This window comes from Triticum aestivum, chromosome 1B, assembly GCF_018294505.1.
Source record: "Triticum aestivum cultivar Chinese Spring chromosome 1B, IWGSC CS RefSeq v2.1, whole genome shotgun sequence".
In the NCBI taxonomy this organism is placed as follows: Eukaryota; Viridiplantae; Streptophyta; class Magnoliopsida; order Poales; family Poaceae; genus Triticum; species Triticum aestivum.
In genome coordinates this window covers 147,981,647-147,990,546 of record NC_057795.1, presented here as the reverse complement: position 1 = coordinate 147,990,546, position 8,900 = coordinate 147,981,647, and the positions used below count along the sequence as shown (strand labels likewise).

General features: G+C 46.7%; 1 long non-coding RNA gene across 3 annotated transcripts in view; it reads right to left on the bottom strand.

Moving 5' to 3' along the window:
* Window positions 1-4,084, bottom strand: part of LOC123112755 (uncharacterized) — a 22,656-nt gene extending 18,572 nt beyond the window's left edge. Inside the window, exon 1 of one of the 3 annotated variants that reach the window (XR_006455704.1) lies at window positions 3,844-4,084. This is a non-coding gene — a long non-coding RNA (uncharacterized lncRNA). The other 2 variants (XR_006455709.1, XR_006455700.1) reach the window with 2 other exon arrangements.
* Window positions 4,085-8,900: the final 4,816 nt, after the last annotated feature.

The following is an 8,900-nucleotide window of genomic DNA, read 5'->3' as shown; positions in this document are numbered from 1 at the left end:
GAGTGGCACCCGGTTGGTGGGCTCGGGAACCCTGTACACATCGTTTGGGGCCGTAAGCGACACCCCGGCCGGATCTCCTTGCGGATGGAACCCGAATAGGCGATAAACCTGGACTAGAGTCTTGTGTGGTTAGTCAGGTCGTGGCCGACACCCTCGCCAGGCTTCCGCTTGAAGGTTGCCGAGATACATGACGTGTACATGGCGATAAGTGGCGAGAGCGTGTGTGAAGAAGTACACCCCTGCAGGGTTAACATGATCTATTCGAATAGCCGGGTCCGCGGTTATGGACTTCTTGGATGCTTACATGGTACATAGACAACTTGAAGTGGATACTATAAAATGCTCAAGACAAGTGTGAGTGCTATGGATGGCCTTCTCGTAGGGAGACGGGGATGAATCCATAGTAGTGTATTGTGTGGTGATTAGTGGACTCGTGTACGTTGTTTCACCTCCAGAGTTTCTGGTAGTCGTAGAACAGGATAGCCACAGAGTCAAAGCTGGCTTGCTGCAACTAAACCCCACCTTATCCCTTGATACAGATGCATGTATGATAGGATCTGATGTAAGTCTTGCTGAGTACCTTTGTACTCATGTTGCTTTATTTATGTTTTTGCAGCGGAGACTTCGGTCTTACTAGTGTTCTTGTGGACTTCGACTAGTAGCTAGTACCTCAGCTACGATCTTGATCGGATGTTGTAGATAGTCAGGCTTCCAGCCTTTTCCATTTATAGATGTCTGTACCCAGACATGTAATGCTTCCGCTTGTTGCTTGTATGCTCTGTATGACGGGTCTTGTGACCCCTGTTTGCAATAAATGCTATGATGGCTCTTCCGAGCCTTTATCTATATAATTGTTGAGTTATGCTGTGATGCCATGTTGTACAGCACATACTTGCATGTTATGCGTACGTGTAATGTGTAGTGCTATGTGTGGGATCTGACTATCTAGTTGTTCATCTCTAGTAGCCTCTCTTACCGGGAAATGTCTCCTAGTGTTACTGCCGAGCCATGGTAGCTTGCTACTGCTCTGGAACACTTAGGCTGGCCGGCATGTGTCCTTCTTCGTTCCTGTGTCTGTCCCCTCGGGGAAATGTCACGCTTTGAGTACCGGAGTCCTGTTAGCCCGCTACAGCCCGGTTTACCGGAGCCCTGCTAGCCCAGTGCTACAGCCCGGACCCACTTGCTGATGACCGACACGTTCGAAGCTGGGTCATGGATGCCTGTCCCTGTAAGTCTGTGCCACTTTGGGTTTACGACTAGTCATGTCAGCCCGGGCTCCTTATCATATGGATGCTAGCGACACTATCATATACGTGAGCCAAAAGGCGCAAACGGTCCCGGGAAAAAGGTAAGACGACACCCGTGGGGATACCGTGCGTGAGGCCGTAAAGTGATATGAGGTGTTACCGGCTAGATCGATGTGACATCGAGTCGGGGTCCTGACAATAAGACACAATGAAACACATATATCACAAAAAATGGATTGTCAAACACCACGGTATACATGATTATTATGATAAGAAAAAAAAGGAACAAAAACAGGGAAAAGGATGCTGTGATGAGTGAGTGAGATATATAAGATAGGCATGAGATGCATTGGATGCCAAATCGGCTACACAAAGGAGTGGAAGCCAGGCAAGTGAGTATTACAAGAGTCAAACTTTTCTGCTCAGCCCATCATCATCTATCAGCAGGAGAGAAGCCTGACCAGTGCACGTATCTAGATCCCTGCCTGCTCGAAACAGCCTAAATGGTTTGCATCCCTGAACATATCCCCATATATGGGGAGACGACATTGGAATACAAGCAAAGCATGAATAAGAAACCAATTGGACAGACCATATAAGCAGTAACACAATCAGAATCACCCCATCCAAGCATTCAAACACAGTCACACACTCACACACAGATAATGGAGCACTTACACACATGAAACAGACAAAGAAACGTACATAGATAGTGGCACATCACACACACACACACAGTCAGACACATAGTCAAGACACACACAATGGAGCACTTGCACACAAGAAACACAAAAAGAAACAGACATAGATAGTGGTACAAACAGAAAGCTAATACATGCAAGACCGAAGTAAACTCAGAAAGCTATATAGAAGTTCCAGAAACCGAATGAGGTAAACTGATTTCTGTAGAGGGGTGAGGGTAATTCAGATCTTCATTCCTGAAAACAGGAAGCTAGTTAGATCATCATCACTACCCACAAGTTTGTAGGCACAGAGACGCATGCTTATTCTTGTCACAAAGTCTAGGCAAAGCAAGAAAAGCAGTATTTCAGTGACTGGACAATAGTAATTGATATCAGAAATACCACTTACTAACAAAACCTACTTGCGTTGAACATAAATTAAATTTAAAAATTAGCAGATTTACACTATGTTAGGTCACAACCAGGTTATAAACAAACATAGAATAAAATCTATATGCAATCCTAATCCTAATCATGCCCAGGCTTCCCAAGTGCATGGCTTACATAGCGACAAACACAGAAGTCACCATTCTTGATATTTTAACAAGTGAGTACAAAATTTGCTCCATAAAATTTAACAGGAGAAACAAAAGGGACGTGACTAAAGTGAGCAGCATTGATAAACAACATGTGATGAACGTTCTTTCACAGATAAATAAACTCTGGAGTTATGCTCATAGCAGAATCATATGTCCAAGTGTGCAATGACAAAATTATAGAGTTATGCTATGCAATCTAGAACAAAGTCTCTAGTACTCCTATATGGAAATGTAAATAGCAACACAAGGAAGAAAAGCAGGAAACCTTGTCAAACAGTAGCAGCAGCAGGTGTTCAGTTAGTCAATCAGCAAGCCACATGATTTGCACTCTCTTAGAAATTTCTACTCTGCCTGCTCGAAATGGCACCCACGGCCTACATGGTTAATGGTTTGCACCGCTGAACACACATCACCATATATGGGAACATAAGCAAAGCATGATACTCTAGGAAGTAACCAACCAATTGAAAAGAACAGAAGCAGTAACACCCGTCAGAACAAAATCACCCCTGCATCTAGCCTGACGAAAGTGGAACAAGCTAGCCGGTACAATCAGAATCGACAGAGGAACCAGAGCATCAAAGGGCACATTTCTCGACGGACGAACACGAACAAGCTAGCCGTTTGAGATCTGAAAACGACCGACGAACAACCGCAGGAGCCTAGGAACCAATTTGAACTAGCGCGACAAACTGACAACTGCTCTCCGCCTCTCCATCTCTGGCCGGAACCCAATTTCAAAACCAAGACCCGACCGTTACTGTAACGCTCGCGCTGACACGAACACGAAGAAACGCAGGATCCAGAGCGTCTCTCAGATAATAGAAGAGCACGCAAAGATTTCTCAATTGCAAACCAGACGAGAGACCCTCGACGAGACAGGACCAAGAACATGCGGGCGCGTCGGGGCAACGGCTAGGACGAGCAAAAACGGGCGACGGCGAGGACGAACAGAATCAAATCAGAAGCGAGCGACTCTAAACTGACGACGGCGGGGACGCACAAAATCAACTCAGGTGCGGTTCTAAGCTGACGAACTGAGCGTGAGCAAAATCAAATCGGACGCGGTTCTAAACGGACGACGGTGAGAACGAGCAAAATCAAATCAGGCGCGATTCTAAACGGACGACGAGAACGATCAAAATCAAATCAGGCGGGATTGTAGCTATCTAAACCGGCGACGGCAAGGACGGGCAAAATCAAATCCAAACGCGATTCTGAACGGGCAAATCGATCGAGGAGGACGAGCAAGATGAAATCCGGCTTGAGGAGGACATACGCACGGCCCGGGCGAAGGGTGGAGGAGCAGCGTACCGGCCGGAGCGCGGCGGGGAGGTCGGAGGAGAGAGGCACCGCCCGGACGAAGAGGAGGAGGAGCAGACCGGGCAGAGCGCGGCGAGCAGGCGAGAGGCGCGGCGCGGAGGAAGAGAGGAGGAGGAGGAGCGGCCGGCCAAAGGGCGCGCCTTTATAGCCGGGGCAGAGGCGGTGGCGGCAGCCCGAGCCTTGTCCTTCGCCGAGATGGCTTGGCGTGGTGGCGGATAAAAGGAAAGTGGAGCTGCTGGGTTCGTGACGGAAATAAAAGGAAAGTGGAGCGGGCAGGGGTGGGGGTTGGCATGCGGTGCTTCCGTCTCGAATTGGGGGATGCCCATCCACGCCGTGTCTTGGAAATGGTTTTTGGTATTCTCAAAAAAATTGCTTTTTTAGTTCATGGCATACCCATACCCTATTAGGCCATCTCAAACGTGACCATAAAATGGATCCGTATCTATCCTCGGACGTTGACATTGACACGGAGCCGGTCCTCCAAGAAAAAAAAATCATATAAGACCAGGTCTCATATAAAGCAGGTGAGACCCACCCTGATGGATGACACATAGCATTCACAAATCACAAAGCATCTAATCTCACTTCCCCTGATTTCAGGTGGGGGTGGGATAAATGCTTTGTGATTTGTGAATGTCACGTGTCATCCATTAGGACGGGTCTCACCTGCTAACCCGTGAGACCTGGTCTCATAGAATTCTTTTCCGTCTTCCAACCATCCACAAACATTTCAAACTGTATTTAAACAAATCGAATGAAATACATGTAAATTGAACGATTTTTTATCTAAACCGGACAAATGTTTTTACATTTCAGGCATATTTCATTAAATAAAAGCGATCAAATCTAAACTTGGTCTAAATCTAAGGTGGTGTGCGTCCTTCGGGTCCTTATTCTTCCCATCTGTGCCCATGTCGGGCGGCCGTGTCCATGTCTGACGGCCAGCTAAGCCACGCAGAGTGAAAGTGCGGCCGCCGATAAACAAGAGTACATGGGACACGGATCAGCTCATGGGACTCGAGGCCTCGCCGCCTCCCACGCGCTACTGCTCCTCGTCGGAGTCTGCGGCCTGTCTGTCACCGGTTCACGTGAGATCGATGATAGACATGGACGGACATGCCTCCTCATGGAATCGGCACCGTCAAAACTTCATTGGCGGCACAAAGGGTGCGCAACTGCCGACATTCTCGTCCACGATCGCCTCCGCGTCCGACTGTGTCGCGGCCGCGTTGCAGGCGGCACGAGTGTGCGCGGCTTTGTACAACACCCTTTGCTCGGTGACGAAGTTGGGTTCTCTGCGGCCTTGGCCGCCTCGGCCTCCTCGCTCACGAGCTGGATGTAGATTTGGCCTTCCTTCAGCCTATGCTGCTTGAGGAGGGAGAAGTTGTACAATGTTCCTCCTGTGCCTGCTGGAACCCTGACATCAACTATGGCGCCAGCTGCTGCTCCCCCATGGCATCCTTGAGGTGTGCCTGCGCATGCTCCATGGTCCAGCCGGCATGGAACAGGGCGGACAAGGGCGCCGACTCATCGTCGGAGGCTGTCTCCATCGTCGGGTAATCGTCGGAGACCTCCGAGGAGTAGGCCGACAGGCCGACACTAGTAGAAAACAGGGTACTAGTCCCGGTTCCGGAGGGCCTTTAGTCCCAGTTCTGGAACCGGCACAAATCAAACGGGACTAAAGACCAAAACCTTTAGTCCCGGTTTGCTTACAAACCGGGACATAAGGGGCTCCACATGGCCGCTGCAGGGCTCCCAGGAAGGCGGTCTTTTAGTCCCGGTTGGTAATACCAACCGAGACCAAAAGGCAGCCACGCGTCAGCAGCTCGCACGCGCTGGGATTTTTGTTTATTTTTTGAAAGGGGGGGGGGGTTAGGGGTTTTCGAGGGTTAATTTAGGGGTTTCATATTGTGTTAGCTAGCTAATAGAGAGAAGTGACATCTCTTTCTCCGTGTTTGGTCGACGCTAGCTACTATACGTATAGAGAGAACTCGACACGCTAGCTAGTAAGCAAAATAAGGAACCATTAATTACACAAGATCGTCATGAACATATACAGAGAGAAGTGACCTCTCTTTCTCCGAGATTGGTCGAATAACAAGTTTTCGTATAGATCTTTCCGACGCTACTACATATATACAATATAACATCTCTTACAATCCCTAGCATCTAAAATCAATTCAACTTCCACATGGCATTCTCCGTTTTTATGTATCACGTGGTCAAGAAAGAATCCTGTCAATTCCTCTTGAATTGCTTGTATGTGATCATGTGGTAGGAGTTCATCCCGCATCTGCCACAACTAATTTAAAGAAGGGGGTCAATACATATATATGAATGAAACTCAATACAATTTATGGTAATAAAACAAAATTGTGAATATTGTTTACGTACTTCATATTGTTGGTCAGAGTAGCCCCACTCAGAGTTCGAGTGGTGGATGAACTCGCAAACGTAGTATCCACATAAATTATTCCCACCTTCCTGCCAAAAGCACTTTACGATAGTAAAGTTCAATCAAACTGATAATGAAGCATGATAATGGTATTGATGAAACAAGAATCGATGAGAGATGTGCGGAACTAGCTAGTACTACTTACTTTGGGGTGTGTAAATCGCATCTCCTTCTGCAGACCTGGAACCATTTTGATGAACTGTTTCCAAACCCTGCCAGGCAAAGGAAATGATTACTTGATATCAGCAAATGAACGAAAGTTGCCGATATGGTGCGATAATGATCGATTGAACTTACTTTTGGAGCATTGCAGTCACGTTTGCATACTCCTAGGGATCTTTATGTCTCGAGTCTAAGACAGCTACTACTCCCCGGTCAAAGTTAATCTCTAGCAGAATAAAGTGGAAATTGCGCACGCATACTCATCAATTAAATTACTATAACCTCGAGTAAGCGAAACCGAATATGCACAAGACAGTAACACTCACTTGAATTTGTAAGGAAAGAGTATTTTCCCTTTGTTTTGATATTGAAGTAACTGTTGTAGCAAGTTGTCCTCAGTATCTTTGACTCTCTTTTGAACCGACCATTCATTTTACGGTATTTGGGTTAATGAACCCAATGTCATAGATTTGTCCTTTTTTGCATTTGATGATCTTCAATCTGCATAATATAGTGAGGATAATTATATATACATGCAATGAAAGAGCTGAGCTATAGAGACTTAATTACAGAAGTAATACTTACAGACAGTAGCAAGTCATGAGTTGTTTGTCGAGGGTGTCTTGATTGAATAACTGAAATAACTCCACAAATTCAACAGGCAGCAACTCAACTCCAATGAGGCCGTGCTCATCTTTAATTCTCACCACCATACTATCCTTCCCCAGACTTCCTACAGGTATCCATGTACCATTCATGCAATCTTCGCATCATCGTTGTTAGAGGAGGATGATCAGGTTTGACTAGAGGCTTCCCGTACTCGTATCTAAAGATCTCTACTACCTCTAACGTTTCAAACTCTACATCATCGCTTAGGTAATCACCAAGATTGGTACCGGGCACTAGCCCTGGATGATTAGCGACGATATCGCTAGACACCTTTGTTGGGGAACGTAGCATGCAATTTCAAAAAAATTCCTGCGCTCACGCAAGATCTATCTAGGAGATGCATAGCAACGAGAGGGGGAGAGTGTGTCTACGTACCCTCGTAGACCGAAAGCAGAAGCGTTTAACAACGCGGTTGATGTAGTCAAACTTCTTCTAGCTCCGACCGATCAAGTACCAAATGTACGGCACATCCAAGTTCTACACACGTTCAACTCGATAACGTTCCACGCCCTCTTGATCCAGCAAGGTGTCAAGGAAGTAGTTCCGTCAGCACGACGGCATGGTGACGGTGATGGTGAAGTGATATGCGCAGGGATTTGCCTAAGCACCACGACAATATGACCGGGGTGTAAACTATGGAGGAGGGCGCCGCACACGGCTAACAGTTGATCTTGTGTGTTGTAGGCGCCCCCTCCCCACATATATATAGGTTGGAGAGGAGGAAAGGCAGCTAAGGGGGCACCCCAAGTAGGAGGAATCCTACTTGGGGTCCTCTCCCAATTTCGGCCAACCCCCCTCTTCTATTCCTATTCGGGGTAGGAAGGGAAGAGGGGACAGGGGAATCCTATTCCATTTTCCCTTTCTTCCTTCCCGTTTCCTTCTCCAATTTGGTCAGCCCATATGGGGGGCGCACCAGCCCCTTTTTGGCTGGTGCATTTCCCCTCTTGTCCCATAAGGCCCATATCTTTTGTCGGGGGTGCCCGGAACCCATTCTGGTGACCCGATTTGTACCCGGTACCCTCTGGAACACTTCCGGTGTCCGAGTACCATCGTCCTATATATCAATCTTTACCTCTCGACCATTTTGAGACTCCTCGTCATGTCCATGATCTCATCCGAGACTCTGAACAACATTCGGTCACCAAATCAGATAACTCATATAATACAATATCCTCATCGAACGTTAAGCGTGCGGACCCAACGGGTTCGAGAACTATGTAGACATGACCAAGACACCTCTCCGGTCAATAACCAATAGCGGGACCTGGATGCTCATATTGAAGGAAATATGCCCTAGAGGCAATAATAAAGTTATTATTTATTTCCTTATTTCATGATAAATGTTTATTATTCATGCTAGAATTGTATTAACCGGAAACATAATACATGTGTGAATATATAGACAAACAGAGTGTCACTAGTATGCCTCTACTTGACTAGCTTGTTAATCAAAGATGGTTATGTTTCCTAACCATGGACAAAGAGTTGTTATTTGATTAACGGGATCACATCATTAGTTGAATGATCTGATTGACATGACCCATTCCGCTAGCTTAGCACCCGATCGTTTAGTATGTTGCTATTGCTTTCTTCATGACTTATACATGTTTCTATGACTATGAGATTATGCAACTCCCGTTTACTGGAGGAACACTTTGTGTGCTACCAAATGTCACAACGTAACTGGGTGATTATAAAGGTGCTCTACAGGTGTCTCCAAAGGTACTTGTTGGGTTGGCATATTTCGAGATTAGGATTTGTC